We start from the raw sequence: 19,859 nt of genomic DNA, 5'->3' as shown, positions 1-19,859 counted from the left end.
CCTCGACACCGACCGACCCCACATCGGCGTCGCTGGCGCCAGGTAAGCCGGCTAAGAAGCCTTCCTCTTCCCTCGAGCGCCCTCCAGCTACGGTGGCGACACCATCCCTACCGGCATCGCACCGGTCCCGCAAACGCTCCGCCCCGATCTCGGTGAGTGCCTCGTCATCGGCCTCCTCATCGCCGGGGCGTGGAGCGGCATCCAAGGAACCGAAGAAAAAGAAAGCGGTTCCGATGCCACCCCTAGATGACCGTATCTCGGCCATCTTAAAAGCTCAACTCCAGGAACAGTTAAAGCAACAACTTGAACACCTGTTGCCCACTATCCTGGCACCGCTCCTTCCGGTACCAGACCGGCCCGAGCCCCGTACCGAGCCCCCGGTGTCCACCCCTTCGGTACCTGTAAACACCTCCATGCCGATCCTTTCGGCCGAACAACTCCATGTCGATCCGGTGGTTCATTCCCATGCCACATTGGATCCTCCTCGGCACCAGGCGGTACGGCATTCTTCCCGGGACCGAGATCGACGCCGGTCGTCCTCTCCTGGTACCGTTTCGGTGCGCTCTGGAAAGTCTTTGTCCAAGACTCGCCATACCGCGCCCTCCACCCCGGTGTCTCGACATGCACCAGAGGTCAGGGACCCTGACTTATGGGAGGAAACTCCTCTCGGTACCGAGGAGGATCCCTCCTCATCTGATGAGGAACCATCGGCACCCGATGCCACCTCTAAACCAGAGCAGTCCTCATTTTCTAAATTTCTGAGAGAAATGTCTGCTGCCCTATCCCTTCCCCTAGAATCTGACTCAAAAAAGTCTCAAGCCTTTCTAGAGGCTTTAGACTTTGAGCAACCTCCTAAGGAGTTCCTCAAGCTTCCCGTGCATGACATCCTGCGGGAAACGTTTTACAAAAACTTGGAAAATCCCCTCACGGTACCGGGAGCCCCCCGTAAACTGGACAACCTTTACCGTGTCATCCCTATTCCTGGATTCGACAAATCTCAATTGCCCCATGAGTCCCTTCTGGTTGAATCCACCTTAAAAAAGACTCAGGGCTCCAGTGTCTATGCCTCTACCCCTCCTGGCAGAGAAGGTAAGACCATGGACAAGTTTGGCAAGAGGCTTTACCAGAATGCCATGCTTGCCAACAGGGCAAACAACTATTCCTTCCATTTTTCTTTCTATCTGAAACATTTGGTCCAACAACTGTCTGCCCTCCAGAAGTACCTTCCTGAGCGCAAGGTCCCGCTATTCCAACAACACATCTCTGGCCTTCTCCAAATGCGCAAGTATATGGTCCGCTCGATATACGACTCCTTCGAGCTCACCTCTCGGGCCTCTGCCATGGCCGTAGCCATGCGTCGCTTAGCCTGGCTCAGAGTCTCCGACCTGGACATCAACCACCAGGATCGTCTGGCCAACGCCCCCTGTCTCGGGGATGAACTTTTTGGAGAGTCGCTGGATTCCACCACCCAGAAACTCTCTGCCCATGAGACCAGGTGGGACACCCTGATCAAGCCGAAAAAGAAGGCTCCGCCTGCCCGACCCTATCGGCCTCAATCATCTTATCAGCGGAGGTTCTCAGCCAGGCCACTCAATCCGCCTCCCCAACAATCTCGGCGACCCCGTCAACAGCAGCAGCATGCCCAGGCTCGATCTCAGGCCACTCAACCCTCTAAGCCTCCTCAGCCTGCTAAACAATCTCAGCCCTTTTGACTCTTCTCTCCAGGGCATAGCCAGTCATCCACCCTTGCTACCTCTTCCACAGCCTATCGGGGGTCGTCTCACCATTTTCTCCAGCCGTTGGGAAGTCATCACGTCGGACCAGTGGGTCCTCAACATCATCCGCCACGGCTACTCTCTCAACTTCCAGACTCTTCCACCGGACAACCTTCCCGTAGAGTCTGCTTCACACTCATCTCAAACCCCCCTCCTCCTGAGGGAGGTTCAATCCCTCCTCCTTCTCAATGCCATCGAAGAAGTACCTCCAGATCAAAGGGGTCAGGGATTCTACTCCCGCTACTTCCTGGTTCCCAAAAAGACGGGAGACCTCCGTCCCATTCTCGATCTCAGGGACCTCAACAAGTGTCTGGTCAAGGAGAAGTTCAGAATGCTCTTCCTTGCCACGCTTTACCCTCTTCTTTCTCAACACGACTGGCTATGTTCCCTGGACCTCAAAGAGGCCTACACTCACATCTCCATCAATCAGAATTCTCGCCGCTACCTGCGGTTCCAGGTGCTGCACCACCACTATCAGTACAAGGTGCTACCGTTCGGCCTCGCTTCCTCCCCCAGGGTCTTCACCAAGTGCCTTATAGTGGTAGCGGCCTTCCTCAGGTCTCACAACCTCCAGGTGTTCCCCTACTTGGACGATTGGTTGGTGAAAGCACCTTCATCTCAACTCGTGCTACAAGCTACTCATCACACCATCTCTCTCCTCCACCTCCTGGGGTTCGAGATCAACTACCCCAAGTCGCATCTGCTTCCCACCCAGCGACTTCAATTCATTGGAGCAGTTCTGGACACCACGCTAATGAGGGCCTTTCTCCCCTCCGATCGCCAGCGGACCCTGCTCCATCTCTGCCGTCAGGTGCTCATGCATCCCTCCATTCCTGCCCAACAGATGATGGTCCTCCTGGGTCACATGGCCTCGACGGTGCATGTCCTTCCTCTGGCACGTCTCCACCTTCGTACGCCTCAGTGGACTCTCGCCAACCAATGGTCACAGACTACGGATCTTCTTTCTCATCCCATCTCTGTGACATCATCTCTTCAGCAATCTCTCCAATGGTGGTTGAACTCCTCAAATCTTTCCAGGGGTCTACTTTTTCATCTGCCCCCCCACTCTATGATCATCACCACAGATGCGTCCCCCTACGCGTGGGGAGCTCACCTAGGAGATCTACGCACCCAGGGACTTTGGACCCCACAGGAGCGTCGTCATCACATCAATTTCCTGGAACTCAGAGCCATGTTCTACGCCCTCAAGGCTTTCCAACATCTTCTCTGTCCTCAAGTCCTCCTCCTGTGCACAGACAATCAAGTCGCCATGTACTACATAAACAAGCAAGGCGGCACTGGATCTCGCCCCCTTTGTTTGGAGGCTCTGCGCATCTGGACCTGGGCCACGGACCGCAATCTCTTTCTCAGGGCGGTCTATATCCAGGGCGAACAGAACTCTCTGGCCGACAATCTCAGCCGCATCCTTCAACCTCACGAGTGGACGTTGGACCCTCCAACTCTGCTCTCCATCTTTGCTCGATGGGGCACTCCGCAGGTGGACCTCTTTGCAGCACCTCACAATCATCAGCTGCCCCAATTCTGTTCCAGACTCTTCTCTCCTCACCGTCTGGCTCCGGATGCATTCCTGCTCGATTGGAGGGATCGGTTCCTGTATGCCTTCCCTCCACTTCCTCTGATGTTGCGGACCTTGTCCAAACTCCGCAAGGACAACGCCACCATGATTCTTATCGCACCTCGGTGGCCTCGCCAACACTGGTTCTCACTCCTGCTCCAACTCAGCTCCAGGGAACCCATTCTCCTTCCTGTGTTTCCTACTCTACTTACGCAGCAGCATCAGTCTCTACTGCATCCCAATCTGTCTTCGCTCCACCTGACAGCTTGGTTTCTCTCGGGCTGACCTCTCCAGAGAACCTATCTCAGCCGGTCCGCCTCATCTTGGACGCCTCCAGGAAGCCGGCCACTCTCCAATGTTACCATCAGAAATGGACCAGATTCTCCTCGTGGTGTCTCCGGCATCATCAGGAACCCACCTCCTTAGCGGTGGAAACCGTATTGGAATATTTGCTCTCGCTGTCCAATGCTGGCCTCAAAACTACCTCCATCAGAGTCCACCTCAGTGCCATCACTGCGTTTCATGAGCCCATTCTCGGAAAACCCCTCACGGCTCATCCTCTGGTTTCCAGATTTATGCGAGGGCTCTTCAATATCAAACCACCCCTCAAGCCTCCTCCAGTCGTCTGGGACCTGAATGTGGTACTCTCAGCTCTCATGAAACCTCCATTCGAGCCTCTTGCCACAACTTCACTTAGACTCCTTACCTGGAAGGTGCTTTTCCTGATTGCCATCACCTCTGCCAGGAGGGTTAGCGAACTGCATGCACTGGTTGCCGACCCACCGTTCACTGTTTTTCACCATGACAAGGTTGTTCTGCGTACCCACCCTAAATTCCTTCCCAAGGTGGTCTCGGCTTTTCACCTCAACCAGTCCATTGTGCTGCCCGTCTTCTTCCCTAAACCTCACTCGCATCCTGGGGAACAGGCGTTGCACACGCTGGATTGTAAGCGTGCCCTTGCTTACTATCTTGACTGTACCAGAGCTCACCGAACATCCCCTCAGCTATTTTTGTCTTTCGATCCCAACCGTTTGGGTCGTCCTGTCTCCAAACGGACACTTTCCAATTGGCTTGCTGCCTGTATTGAATTCTGCTATGCTCGGGCCGGTCTCTCACTGGAAGGAACTGTCACGGCCCACAGAGTCCGAGCTATGGCTGCTTCTGTAGCTTTCCTCCGTTCCACGCCCATCGAGGAAATCTGCAGGGCGGCCACTTGGTCCTCAGTTCACACATTCACTACTCACTACTGTCTGGATGCGTTCTCCAGACGGGATGGACACTTCGGCCAATCTGTGTTACAAAATTTATTTTCCTAATGGCCAACCATCCCACCTCCCTCTTTGTTAGCTTGGAGGTCACCCATGTGTTAAGAATATGCTGCCTGCTTGTCCTGGGATAAAGCACAGTTACTTACCGTAACAGGTGTTATCCAGGGACAGCAGGCAGATATTCTTACGTCCCACCCACCTCCCCGGGTTGGCTTCTTAGCTGGCTTATACTAACTGGGGACCACGCACTCCTCCGTCGGGCGGGAAGGCACTCGCGCACGCGCGGTGCGGCCAACTAGAAACTTCTAGTTAAAAAGGTCCGTACCGAGGGCTCCGTCGGTGACGTCACCCATGTGTTAAGAATATCTGCCTGCTGTCCCTGGATAACACCTGTTACGGTAAGTAACTGTGCTTTTTGGATTACGGAACGGATTATGCTCGTAATCCAAGGTACCACTGTACCTCTAGTGGAAGACTATTCCAGCGATCAACCACTCTTTCGGTGAAGAAAGAAATGAGGGAAAAACAGAAGATGAGAGAAGGAAGAACTGAGAGAAAAAGTGTATTGTGCAGGTTAAGTTGGGAATCTGAACTACTGAGGACTGGCTGGGAGGGGGAGAATAAGGGTTGTATAGGATGGTAAACTGTGGCAATGAGTTGAGTTTGGGCAGGAGGAGAGAGTGGCGAGACTTGAAGTTACCCCTAGCATTTCTTTTAGACACAAGTTCCCCCTGTGTGTGGACCTCCTACTGTGCTCTTCATTTAAAGACAGCCTGACTAGTTGTTACTCACCCATCCATCCCAGATCCCCAGACACCATTGATATTAGAGAATGACACGGGGAAAAAATCTGTCCCCATCACTGCACCGTCCCCGGCCCACCATCCTCTGCACCGCCCCGTCACCGCCGTTCCTTTCACCGCCCCGTCACCGCCATCCCTTTCACCGCCCCGTCACCGCCACTGCCATCCCATTCACCGCCCCGTCACCGTCCCCGTCTAGCACCCATTTTCTTCCCTCCGCTCCCCCATAGTCTGGCATCTGTCTTCTTCCCTTCCAGCGTCTTCTCCCCACTCTGCCTTCCACATTTCCTTTCAGGGTCTGTTCCTCTCTACCCTCTTTCAATGTCTGTTCTATTCCTTTCCACCACCACCCTTCCCTCCCTCCTTTACCATCTGTTCCTTTCTACCACCCTTCTTTCATATTTTCTATCAGTCCCCCCACCATCACTAGCAGTCTCTCTTCTCCCTTACCATGAGCAAATAGAACTTCTGAAAATTGTATTGCTGAGGCATTATTTCTAGTACGCCTTTTTTTCCAGATGGATAATGACATCAATTTTATAATTCTTACTGTCTGCTCTGATTTCATTCACAATTTGGTTTGTGTTTTGTACCTGAGGATTCCATGAGGCATTTAACCTTTTCCTGTCTCTTCTGTGATTTCAAGTTGATTCCTTCAAAAATGGAGTCTCAAGGCAGTAGCAGTTTTCTATTTTGGGCTCTTTTGACATTGTTTAAGGGATTTCTTGTACATTTAGTGCTGGTCTTCTTTGATGAGGTCATTTCAGAATCTATTTCCAAGGAAGAGAAACTTTTTCCCTTTCACCCCCTCCTTCCTTGTGTGAGCCGGAACACGCGGTCTCCGCAAGCAAGTAATTTTATATCATTTTCATTCTATTCATTCATAGAAATTAAAGTCTAGATAATGCCAGTCACATAACAAAACATGATTTTACAAAAATAATTCCCTGCACAGTCAAGCCTGCAAGGATTACTAGATGTCTTTCAGCAGCTCCCCTCCCTCCCTCCCCCTTACATTTGTGGCCAAGTCAAAATGATCTACCAACAATAAAATTTTAAAAACACAAAGCACGCTGTACGCAGAGAAAATGTTAATTATCATTTATATTCCGCAGGTTTTTCAAAGAGGTCAAGGCAGATGACTTTATGCAATGTCACCTCAGTAACAACTATACAAAAATAGACAAATATTCCCCCTCCCTTTTTACTAAACTGCGATAGCGTTTTTTAGCGCAGGGAGCTGCGCTGAATGCCGCACGCTGCTCTCGACGCTCATAGGCTCCCTGCGCTAAAAACCGCTATTGCGTTTTAGTAAAAGGGGGCCATAGTGCAAAATATAGACAGCAGATATAAATTCTCAAAACGGACACATTTTGATCACTAAGTTGAAAATAAAATCATTTTTCCTACCTTTTTGTCTGGTGATTTCATGAGTCTCTGGTCCTTCTTCTGATCCTTCTTCTTTCTTCTCTCTCCCCCTGGCTCCCCTCTTTCCTTAGCAAAGCAGCAGATGAATCCAGAGACCAATGGGATAGCTCACTTCTACCAGCAGGTGGAGATAGAGAAACTGATTAACAGGTGTACTTATTTGCTGGCACTCCTCCTGTCTCATCAGTATTCTCTATCTCCAAGCAGGTGGAAGTCGCTATTCAACTAGCTCCTGGATTCTGGCTGTGGCTGGAACTTTATTACCTCCTGTTGAGATTTTCTCTTCAGTGAGACTGCCATTCTGTTTCTCCTGTTGAGCTTTTGCTCTTCAGTGAGACAGGGGTGTCCGGCTAATCGGTGCCGGCTTTAGAGGTTACACTTGGGCCCCCCCTTGTCCCTGCCTCACCCTCCCTCCAATGATAGAGGGTCTGCCCTGGTCCCTATTTTTCTTCTTTCCCATTTAAAAAAAAAAAAAAAAAAGGGGGCCTACACAGCTGACTTTTTTGCCCTGCTCGTGCTGGGCAGCAGGTGTTGCCGGCGTCTACCGGCACTATCCAGTAGATTGTGAGTATGTGTTTTATTCTACTGGTCTCTGAACTTTGTGGTTGTGTGAGAGCTGTGGGTTTTTGACTATGGCAGTTTTGTTTTGTGGTGGAATATGTTTTTGTATGAGCTTGCTTCAGTGAGGTAGGTGGCCTCTGTATTCCTGCGCATAACTAAGGAGCGCTTCTTTTTCTTACCCTAGCGCTTGTGCTGTGGGGTTGGTAGTTTCGGGGACATTGTTTCTTGATACTGCCACGGCCCGTGGGTAAATGTAACTGTGTGGCTCTCGATATGGCCGCAAATTGTGAGGACGGCTCCGGGTGTGTTATACATTATCTGAACTGGAGCTGAATCGTTCTATAGCGCGGGTGGTGCGAGCTTGTGCTCCCCTACTGTTGGGAGCCATGCGCCTTTTCCCCTTTCCTCCCCGAGGTGTGTTTTGCATTTTTTTACGCTTCGGCTATGGGCTCCGAGTCCGGTGTGAGTGGCAATGTTCTAGGAGCCGGCCTATATTTGCGTGAAACAGTCCGAGTTTGGGTCGCCAGCACTGCAATACTCGGAGAGTTATTCTGGGCGGCTGCCGTTCTCAGCGCGGGCCTCGCCGTCTGCTTTGCGGAGCGTTGTGCTGCGGTTTTGGCTATGAGCTCCCGGTCTTTTGTACAGCACTGTTGGGGGAGCCAGCCAGTTTTGATTCTGGCAGGAAAGTGCCCGCGCTTGGGCCCCCAGCGCCGCGGGGTTCATTGACTCATGTCCTACAGCTAACTTAAGCGTGTACCGCGGCTTATTTTTGTTTGAAATCAGCTGTGCCCCGTATTGCAGTGCTCCATTTGCTGTGGTGTTGTCCACATGCTTCTCTTAACAAAAAAAAAAAAGAATAGGCAACTGGTTGTTATTGGGGGCTGTCCATTTATATCCCTAGGCACTTCCACATTAAGTTTCTGCCCTGAGTTTGGCTGCCTACGCTTGGTTTTGCTGCCTTAAGGGTTAGCGAACATCAAGGTGGAGTAGGTGTCAAGGGCGTGCCAGTGTATCATTCGTGTGGTTCATTTCTTCACTCGGGGTTCCGATAACGTGCGGCGATGTTGGAGGTTTCCTTAGGCCTTCTGCCTGGGTGCTGCGTCCGCCTGCTTGGGCTCTAGACTGGTTTCTGCGGGGTAGTTGCAGGAATTCCGAGTTGAGAGTCTCTCTTGAGGCCTGATGGTTCTTTTCTTCTTGCTGTGGGCCAGCTTGTCTGTGAAAACCTGGGGGCGCAAGGGTTGTGTGCTGGGTTAGTAACAAGGAGCTGAGGTTCAAGCCCCAGCTAAGGAGTAGAGCTGATATGGCTCCAAAAGAAGAGGCGAAGGTTCAAGTCTATTTAAAAAAAAAAAAAAAAAGCTAGACGGCCTTCCGCTCTAGAAGCATGGTCTAGTGGCGGCTGATCCCTAAGGGCAAGATCCTCTGCTTGCGAGGTCGTAGGGTAGCTGGCACTCTTTTGGAGTGGAAACCTGGTCTGTTTTTGGCCAGGGACAGCTTGTTTCTCTGGAGAGGCGTGTGCTGCTTCTGGATTACGCCGGGTGCGCCTTGTCTTTCCTTTGCTTGCGTAAAGCTCAGGCAGGTTGCTGAATGTCCTCATGCTCCCTTTCACATCGCAAGACGGTGTTCTTTGTCCAGGTTGACAGTTTTCTCATGAAGGAGTAGTCGCTTTACTGGCAGGTCAGGGAGCTGTGAACCTTTTTCAGGATGCTTGCACCTTTGCATCCTCCTCACGTTTCCAGAGTCTCTCTGTTTGGCGTTTCTCTTTGAAGTGTGGCTGGTCCTCGGGACAGTTCTTGTAGTTCTTAGGGTACCACTTATTAGTGGGTGGCCAAGATGGGGGCTTTGGGCAGGCTGGATTCCATTCAGCTGCATTAGTTTCTCAGGGTTACCCATTTCTGCAGTCAAACGGGGAAGATATTTACATTTTCTCTATGGCCTCTGAGTCAGCACTAGGTTGGCCTGCCTCTCTTGGAGCAGCGCTTTCGGTTTGGGCACATTCCATTTCACCTACCCAAGGGTTCGTTGGCACTGCCAGGCGATTTGTCTGATTTATGCGTGACTGCCTGCTTGATTCGGACGACTTCCAGTCGGGTCTTTTGACTGACACGAAGCGGGTGGTTTCTTTACCTCAATTCTTTACATGCGCATCTTCATATTTGCAGTGCTCTTTTTTCCTATACTAGTTATAGGTATATCGGGTTGATGCTGTTATTCTTATAGGAGAGACTTGTATTGCTTTCCAGAGCCTTGAGTGTGGAGTCTCGATCTCAGATTGGCGTTCTTCGCTTACCATGGCTAAGAGTATGGGATTCTGTTCAGGTTCTAGCATCCATATTGCTGACCCCTCTGGGAACCTCGGCTTGCTGTCCCTTCTAACGCTCAGCAGCCGCTTTTATTCCAGTGGTTCTCGGTATCTCTGGGCTCCTATTAGTTGCTAGGCTTCTCCTGCATAGCTTTGTATGATTTGGGGGGCTCAGAAAGATTGTCTTTCCAGGGCATGCCTCGGTCTTTCCTGGACTAGCTTATGACCACCGACTATTCCGGACTGTCGGGTTGGGGGGCTCGGTGGCTTCCATCCTCAGCTTCAGGAGTTTGGTCTTCAGAGGCGACTAAGTTCTGGTTCCTTCTTCTACTCTTGAGCATGGTCAGGCTTCCTTTCTGGAGCTTCAGACCATTCTTCCGGAATGCCGCTGAGGGCCCTTTCAGTCAGTATTATGATGGGGGTGTTTCTCTGCAGCTTGGGCAGTAGGTGATGTACTCAGTTGCCAGGTACAGTGGTTGTTCTACTTCGATGGGTGGACCCTCATCTTTCTATTCGGTTGACCGATCATTTTTCATTTCAGGAAAAGAGTTTGGTTAGTCTTTCTCTCTGTGAAATCTGAGCATAGCCTATTTATTGGATGTTACTGTGTACAGCACTGCGTACGCTCTAGAAGTGTAGAAGTTAGTTATAGTGATATCTTCTACATCCTGGTTATTGGGAATTTTGGCTCAGGTGTTCCACTTTTTTTGTGGTGGAAATAAGATCTCCTGGAACTTGACCTCTTGGCCTCGTCTCACAATTCCATGCTTCCTAGCTTCTTAGGTGGGCACAGGAAGTGGGAGTTAAAGGGGGTAACAGTGTGGCTTCTTTCTTACAGCCATACCACCCTGAATGTGCCCGATCCCGTCTGATCTCAGAAGCCAACCAGGATAGGGCCTGTTTAGTACCTGGATGGGTGACCACCTGGGAATACCAGGTGCTGTAGGCTTTAAAAAAAAAAAAAAACTCCTTTGGTTTTTCTTTTTCACTGTTTTCCCCTGGCTGATGATAGCTTGGATTTGCCATCTCAAGCTCGCTTTAGGGGCACAGTATTGGTACAATCTCTGGCTTGGCTGCGCCATCCTTGCTATGTGGATCTGTTGAGCCTTTCGACAGCCGGACTGAGAAGTTTCCTTTGATCTCCGACTTTGCTCTCCTTGATTGAGATCAACATGGATATTCATACTACTTTGGTATTACGACCTAGCTTTTGAGCAGTCTTGACTGGCGTGTGACGGTAATGCGAAGCAGGTTGTTTCTTCTCTTATCCAGGCGCTACAGACGTCTTCTCCTGTGGCTTCTGCTTCCTTTTGGAGGTGTTTTCTTTCTTGAATACTTCTCAACAGTTGCACCCTTCCTGAGTTCCTTTTTAGCACAGGTATATTGCCGATGGCATAGCGTTCAATTCCCTTCAGCTTCAATTACCATTCTTGGCTTCTTACAGGAACTAGTTATATGGCCCTTCACTGACTTCTCAGCTTCCTGTAGTTCAGTTCCTAAAGAGAAGGCGGTATATTCATGCGCCTCTTAGAAAGCCCGGTTTGGTGTAATTCATTCACGTACTTCTTCTAAGTTACCGATGGCTTCATTTTAGCCTTGTCCTTTGGGGCTCTAAAGAGCTGTGCGGTTGTCCATGGGATTCCTTGTGGTCATGGCTTCAGCTTTGCAGTTGCGATGTTTCAGGCCTTGTTCAACGGGGATTCCTATTCCTTATTTCCGTCATATGGGGTGTCAGTTCGGATGGTTCCACTATTCCTTTCTAAGGGGGGTCATCCTTTCTTTTACATCATGCTCGCTTTTCCTTCCTTCTTCCTGGAGGGAGATAGTGGAAGCAGTACTTTTATTCACTGCATTTTTTGAAACGTATGTAGCGTTCTCCGAGATCGGTTTCTAACAACTGTTAGTGGTTTATATCTCCTTTTGGGATTCTTCAAGGGACGCCTCAGGCGTATGGCGTCGTCCGATGCCTACCTCGCTCAATGGTCCAGGAGGACATTCTTTATACCTGCCTGCTGGCAGGGGAGCGGGTGGCGATTGAACTTCATGACCATTCTGCTGGAGCGATGGCTGCTTCTTGGGCTCGGCCCAGAGGGTTTTTGCCTTGGAGGAGATTTGTCTCACGGCTAACTGGTCTTCCGAGAGTACCTTCTCTCCGCGTCTCTGCATGGATGTGTGGGCACATGCGATAGGGGTTTTTTGATGCTTCGGTCGTTGCGAAGGCGGCGTTTGCTTCCCACCCAAATTACGGATTGCTTTGCTATATCCCATTGGTCTCTGGATTCATCTGCTGCTTTGCTAAGGAAGGTAAAATTATGTTCTTACCTGTTAATTTTCTTTCCTTTAGAAGCAGCAGATGAATCCAGAGCCCCACCCTTTCTGGTATCTGGTTGTCAGTTTTTCGTGTACGGCTTTTAGTGATTGGGTGTTGTTCATGATTGTATTCTGTATCGTTGCTGTTCGCGAGGTGTTCTGGGAAAGAAGTTTTTTACATGCTATACCTACTGATGGTTAAATGTGCTTGGGCAAGGAGCTATACTGATGAGACAGGAGGAGTGCCAGCAAATAAGTACACCTGTTAATCAGTTTCTCTATCTCCACCTGCTGGTAGAAGTGAGCTATCCCATTGGTCTCTGGATTCATCTGCTGCTTCTAAAGGAAAGAAAATTAACAGGTAAGAACATAATTTTACCTTCTTTCTGCCTTTCTTTCTCTCTCCCCTTGGTCCCCCTCTTTATTTTTTCCTTTCTTTCTCCACTTCCACGATTCTTTCCCTACCCTCACCCCCAAGCCAGCAGCCGATTTCACCCTGCTCCTTCCTCGATGTCCTGATGTCCTGAACTTCATCGGGCAGCAGCAGCATTCACAATTCACTGATGTTGCCCGCTTCAGGCCTTCCTCTCTGTCGGGTCCTGTCTTCATGAAAACAGGAAGTAGGCAGGACCCGGCAGAGAACAAGGCCTGAAGCCGGCAACAACAGCGAATTGTAAACGCTGCTGCTGCCCGAAGAAGGTAATGGAGCACCGAGGCAGACCGCTTCTCCCCCCTCCCAGCCGAATCCCCGCTGACCCTCCTATCTCCCCCCCCCCGTGAACCTTTCCGACCCTCCCAGCAAGAGCAGCAAACCTCCTTCGCGGATTTCTCCTCCCTCTGCCGCGTCACTGATGACGTCATCAGTGATGCGGCAGAGGGAGGAGAAAGTCGACGCTACTGGAGGGAGGTTTGCTGCTTTCGCTGGGAAGGTCGGAAAGGTTCACTTGGGGGGGAGATAGGAGGGTCAGCGGGGGTTCGGCTGGGAGGGGGGAGAAGCGGTCTGCCTCGGTGCTCCAAGGCCTGGCGCCATTACCTTTTTCACCCCTCCCGCCCCCCCCCCCCCCCCCTTGGTACGCTACTGCTCTCCTTAGTTTGCCGGTTTTCTGTTTCGGCGACCGGCACGCTTTCAAAGAGCCGCGCACGCTCGGCAGCTCAAAGTTCAATCTTCTGCTCTGCTGCAACTTCCTGTTTCCGGTTGGGTCAGAGCAGAAGATTGAATACTGAGCAGCCGCTCGTGCGCGGCTCTTTTGAAAGCGTTCCGGTCGCCGAAAAAGAAAGCCGGCAAACTAAGGTGAGGTGGAGAGAGGAAGCTGGTTAAACGATCGAGCCGGCGTGCGGGTGGGCGGATGGGGGTGCAGGGACCGCACGATCCTTTATGCCTCACTGCGGTGACAAGACCATTCACCGCTCCACGGGGCGGTGATGGCATTGTCCCCGTCCCCGCAGAGGCTGCTAATTTTCATTCCCCGTTTTTGGCGGGTTACCCATGGCTAAACGCAGTAGCCGCGGGTAAACCGCCACCGTGTCATTCTCTAATTGATATCTAGAATTAGACTGAAATACAATAGTAGTTCCTCATCCAGAAAGGCACTATGAGCTGCTGCACCACCTGCATGCACAAACCTTGGATGCAAAGCAATGAGTTGCTCCTCAGCCTCTAGTGCCACATTTTGCATGTGGTACTTCCTGTCCTCAGACTGAAAATCCTAAAGATGACATGCTGAACAGGAGATCAGTGAAGGCTCTGGCGGTCACAGAGTAGGTGGTTGGCTCGGAGAGCTGAGTTAACACCGACTCTAGTGCCTTCTGCAAACAATGAAATTGGCACCTCATTTGGTGATAACAGCTTTGGCACAGTGCTCCTTCTTTTATTAGTGGTTACTCCAACACAACATCCCTCTTAATCTCTCCTTTTACCACACATCCCCTTCATTCTCTTTCCAGCACCATTCCCCTCTTTGCTTTACCCACATGATGTGGAAGGATATGAGGATGACGTACCACTATAGCAGTACTCCCCTTTCATGGTACCCTACACAGCCACACAGGTCACAAACCCCAAAGCTAGCCTCTAGCAGAGCTGTGCTGGGAATGAGAACAGAAAGCCAGGGCTTAGTAGCTGCATCAAGAGGAAAACCAAACCAGGAGCTCCTTACCCCTTTCCAAACACCACCCATTTCTCCTGTAATCTCTTCTGCCGCTGCCATAGTGTTTCTTTGGGACAATACAACATGATGAGCCCATCTAACCCAACACCACTATCTCCCATAAGATGTAACAAGAGAATGGCAGTTTTATTTTTGTGAAAAAACAGAGATGGTGTTACATTTTGTTCCCCTTTCAATATAAGACTCAATCAGGTTTCTGCATTTTCAGAGCTGCCAAAAAGAAGCAACTTTAAATATATTTTTCAAACTATGGCATTATTCCCTCCTGCTCCCTCATGTCCTTCCAGTAAAATAACATATTCTTTGTCAACCTCTCTAGACCGATATAGCCTTCACTAATGGGTAATAGCTCACCATGACCAGCAGGTGGAGACTGAGACCAAATTTTTGGTTATAGTACTTAATAGCTGTCCCGTCCACTATCTAACAGTCTTCTCTCAGTCTCCAGCAGGTGGTAGGTGAGCTGTGCCAGTCTCCCCTTGTTAAAGCTGTTGGAATTTGTTTAGGGCTCCTTGTCCCTGTTCTGGTGCCAGACTGAGCTTGGAGGGGCCCTGTTTGGGGGTCAGTCTGACCTCGGGGGTGTCACACTCCATGGATCTCATGTTGAGTCCCTCCCCCTTCCTCCACTGCCCCCAAATTTTGTAGATGTGCCTCAGCTGTAAGCCTTGCCACCAATACAGGCAACTATGTTTCCACAACAGCAGGGACAATGTATCAGCCAGAGTCAGAAAAAACATAAAATGGCAAAATAAAGACTGACTCACTCAGTATAGCCAGCATATGAGAAGGACAAGCACTACTGTCTCAAAGCTCAGAGACTTGTAACTCTGAAGAGGGGAAGATAATCCTCTCTTAGGAAAAGAGTTTTACATCCAATCATGGCTAGAAATGCAGTAAGGGCAAGTCCAACTCAAGAAGGCAACTGTTTATAATGCTTGCAATACTAATGTATAAGTTGATTCGTTTTTTTTGAAAAAAGTAGGAGATTGCATTCAAGTTGTACAGAGAGTGTACTTATCTTGTAAGCATAAAGCTATATTCAGGGTCCCGACGCGGCCCCGTTTCGGCGTCTGCTTCAGGAGACCCCGCCACACACACAAAATGCTTGCAAAAGAATCACACTAATAAAGGTGTTCAAACTGCGGTCTGAAATACAAAAACCAAAAGACAAATTGAAATGCTACAGATACAGCCACTGACGCTCAAAAAGCTGCTGGACCTGTGCAAATTTCATAAAAAATTAACAGCTGAAGCGCATGAAAGGCACATAAAGCATACATACCGGTCAAACAATAGAAAACTTCTGTGCAACAAGGAACGCCACCTCCCGCTCCGATATTTAAAAGCAGGAGGGGGAGGGGTGCCCCGTGCGCACGGACGTGATGACGTCATCAATTCACAGCTGATGCATGAAAAAAACTGTCAAACGTACTGCACGAACAGGTGTTGTCAAAGAAAAGCAGCCCATTCAATTTCGCCATTGAGGCCATTTGGATGCAGAGTGTTTAGATTGAAGATCCATTTCTGTTCTCTCCTCCACAAAAGTCGAGCGATGTCACCACCCCTAGGGCACTCTATGCTGTCCAAAACTGTAAAAGTCAGATCTTCCAATGCATGGTGTGCTTGTTGCCAGTGTTGAACCAGGGGGGCCTCCTGCACCCCTGTTCGAATGCGACTCATGTGCTCCCCAATCCGTAATTTTAGTTGACGTGTAGTACATCCCACATACACCAGTTGACACGGACATGAAATTGCATACACTACATGATGTGAGTTACAGTTAGTGCTGAAACGAGTATACTTCAATTGAGGAGGAAGTAGCATTTGATGTATTGGTACACTGAACAAACATACCTTGCAATGTCCACACGGAGAATGATGTCCCAGAGGAGATAGCTGAGAGGGTTGACTCAAAAATTGAGAGTGGGTCAATCTCTGTTTAAGATTCGTGGCTTTAGAGAACGCAAACATAGGAATCTCATGGAAGGCATCATGGAACTGCAAAATGGGCCAGTGACTTTTGATGATCTTCTTAATGTGGAACGCATGTATGGAATATGGTAAGACACACACCAAAGGACGTGATGAAGGAGCAGGATGTGACTGTAGCAGTAAAGAGCGATTGGCATACAAACCTCGCTTGTAGGCCTTCTTAAGAACTGATGATGGATAACCCTTCTGTAAAAATCTGTTCCTGACTTCTTCAGCCCTGTACACATATTCTTCCACTGACGAACATAATCTCCTGAGACGCAAGAACTGTCCAGTGGGAATGTTGTCTCTTAAGTGCTTAGGATGGAAACTCTCATACTGGAGTAAATTGTTTCTATCCGTAGGTTTACGGTAGATAGATGTCTGGAAAGTACCCTGATGTAGAACAACAGTAATATCCAAAAAAGCAACCTGAAAACAGTCCCTGGTCATGGTGAACTGAAGATTCGAGTCACATTTGTTGAGCCATTCAACAAAAGATAATAGTTCAAGCTCTGTACCAATCCAGACCGCAAAAACATCATCGATGTATCTTTTCCAAAATAGAAAATGCTGCCAATGCTCTGAAGGGTACAAAAAACGGTGTTCAAATTGTGACACATACAAACATGCTATGGAAGGAGCCATTTTTGACCCCATAGCTGTACCTTTAACCTGTTTGTAAAAGTGCTGGTCGAATTGAAAATAATTAAAGCTCAGTGCCACATGTGCCACATCAAGCAGAAATGAAATCCTGGATGTTGAAAAATCCATCTGCTGTAGCTCTACGCGAATTACTTCAATGGCTTCACGTTGTGGGATATTGGTGTAAAGAGCTACTATATCAAAGGTAAGTAAAACAGCATCATGGGGTACTTCCTGAAAAGCTGACAAAAACTGAATCATGCTGGTAGAATCCAAAACATAAGAGGGAGCCAAAGGCACCCTTTCTTTGAGGTGAAAATCTATAAATGCAGATAAAGGTTCAAGGAGAGACCCAATGCCAGAAACAATGGGTCTACCAGGAGGATGGGACAGGGATTTATGAATTTTCGGAACGAAATAGATTACTGGTATCCTGGGGTGGGGACAGCTCAAAAATCTGAATTCCCTCTCCGTGATGACCCCAGTCTCCAATGCTTGCAACAATAGCTGAGAAATGATATCCTGTATGGATTGTGTTGGATCCTGCTGCAGAAGTTCATAATATGTGGGGTCACTAAGTTGGCGCTGTGCTTCAGCAACATAATCCTGAGTGTCTTGAATGACCACCCCCCCTCCCTTGTCAGCTGAATGTATGACTATGCTTGCATCCGTAGCTAGTGCAGAGACTGCCATGTGTTGTTGCTTAGATAAATTAAACCGGGTAGATGGGGGTATCTGCTCTAAAGTACTAATATCCCGCAAAATCAAATCTTCAAATGTTTGGATATGTGGGTCAACAGTGCCTGGAGGGCACCAAGAGGATTTAATTTGTAAGGTGTGTGAACTGTCATAAGGTTGTGAAGATGTAACTTCATCTGTGTAAAAATATTTTTTAAGTTTACAAGAGCGAATGAATTTGAACAGAGCCACTCTGGTATCAAACGGAACATATTGACTTGTAGGTACAAAAGATAAACCTTTATTTAATACTGAAGTCTCAACAGGAGACAACGATCGATGGGATAAATTGAAAATGTTGGAAATTAAGATGGTGCTTTTGTGGGTCGGGACCTTACCGGTCTTTTGCTGATGATTTTGGTGCCCCCTTGAAAATGGACATTATGAGCTGGGTTTAAACTGGGACCCTGCTGTGTTTTTTGATTATCCTCCGAAGAATCAGACGATGTATGGGTATATGTGGGGCGTTTCTGACGTTTGATACTACGAGCTTTGTCCATCCAAATGTAAACAAAACCTTTTGTGTAATCTGTCTCATCCCTACGTAATTTCTTGATTTTGGTCTTCCTCAAGTCTGCCTTAAATGCCTATGCAAGTCTGCCTATGCATTTAAGGCAGACTTGAGGAAGACCAAAATCAAGAAATTACGTAGGGATGAGACAGATTACACAAAAGGTTTTGTTTACATTTGGATGGACAAAGCTCGTAGTATCAAACGTCAGAAACGCCCCACATATACCCATACATCGTCTGATTCTTCGGAGGATAATCAAAAAACACAGCAGGGTCCCAGTTTAAACCCAGCTCATAATGTCCATTTTCAAGGGGGCACCAAAATCATCAGCAAAAGACCGGTAAGGTCCCGACCCACAAAAGCACCATCCTTAATTTCCAACATTTTCAATTTATCCCATCGATCGTTGTCTCCTGTTGAGACTTCAGTATTAAATAAAGGTTTATCTTTTGTACCTACAAGTCAATATGTTCCGTTTGATACCAGAGTGGCTCTGTTCAAATTCATTCGCTCTTGTAAACTTAAAAAATATTTTTACACAGATGAAGTTACATCTTCACAACCTTATGACAGTTCACACACCTTACAAATTAAATCCTCTTGGTGCCCTCCAGGCACTGTTGACCCACATATCCAAACATTTGAAGATTTGATTTTGCGGGATATTAGTACTTTAGAGCAGATACCCCCATCTACCCGGTTTAATTTATCTAAGCAACAACACATGGCAGTCTCTGCACTAGCTACGGATGCAAGCATAGTCATACATTCAGCTGACAAGGGAGGGGGGGTGGTCATTCAAGACACTCAGGATTATGTTGCTGAAGCACAGCGCCAACTTAGTGACCCCACATATTATGAACTTCTGCAGCAGGATCCAACACAATCCATACAGGATATCATTTCTCAGCTATTGTTGCAAGCATTGGAGACTGGGGTCATCACGGAGAGGGAATTCAGATTTTTGAGCTGTCCCCACCCCAGGATACCAGTAATCTATTTCGTTCCGAAAATTCATAAATCCCTGTCCCATCCTCCTGGTAGACCCATTGTTTCTGGCATTGGGTCTCTCCTTGAACCTTTATCTGCATTTATAGATTTTCACCTCAAAGAAAGGGTGCCTTTGGCTCCCTCTTATGTTTTGGATTCTACCAGCATGATTCAGTTTTTGTCAGCTTTTCAGGAAGTACCCCATGATGCTGTTTTACTTACCTTTGATATAGTAGCTCTTTACACCAATATCCCACAACGTGAAGCCATTGAAGTAATTCGCGTAGAGCTACAGCAGATGGATTTTTCAACATCCAGGATTTCATTTCTGCTTGATGTGGCACATGTGGCACTGAGCTTTAATTATTTTCAATTCGACCAGCACTTTTACAAACAGGTTAAAGGTACAGCTATGGGGTCAAAAATGGCTCCTTCCATAGCATGTTTGTATGTGTCACAATTTGAACACCGTTTTTTGTACCCTTCAGAGCATTGGCAGCATTTTCTATTTTGGAAAAGATACATCGATGATGTTTTTGCGGTCTGGATTGGTACAGAGCTTGAACTATTATCTTTTGTTGAATGGCTCAACAAATGTGACTCGAATCTTCAGTTCACCATGACCAGGGACTGTTTTCAGGTTGCTTTTTTGGATATTACTGTTGTTCTACATCAGGGTACTTTCCAGACATCTATCTACCGTAAACCTACGGATAGAAACAATTTACTCCAGTATGAGAGTTTCCATCCTAAGCACTTAAGAGACAACATTCCCACTGGACAGTTCTTGCGTCTCAGGAGATTATGTTCGTC

General features: G+C 48.4%; 1 protein-coding gene and 1 non-coding gene across 4 annotated transcripts in view; both read left to right on the top strand.

Moving 5' to 3' along the window:
- The window catches only part of EIF3A (eukaryotic translation initiation factor 3 subunit A), a 330,727-nt gene that overhangs the window by 227,631 nt on the left and 83,237 nt on the right, over positions 1-19,859 (top strand). The gene's annotated exons all lie outside the window — the stretch shown is intronic.
- On the top strand, positions 10,541-10,659 carry LOC117360188. The gene has a single exon (XR_004539392.1). It is a non-coding gene; the product is annotated as a 5S ribosomal RNA (ribosomal RNA).

This window comes from Geotrypetes seraphini, chromosome 4, assembly GCF_902459505.1.
Source record: "Geotrypetes seraphini chromosome 4, aGeoSer1.1, whole genome shotgun sequence".
In the NCBI taxonomy this organism is placed as follows: domain Eukaryota; kingdom Metazoa; phylum Chordata; class Amphibia; order Gymnophiona; family Dermophiidae; genus Geotrypetes; species Geotrypetes seraphini.
Note: the sequence above shows the minus strand (reverse complement) of the source record. Positions and strands in the feature narration are given on the sequence as shown.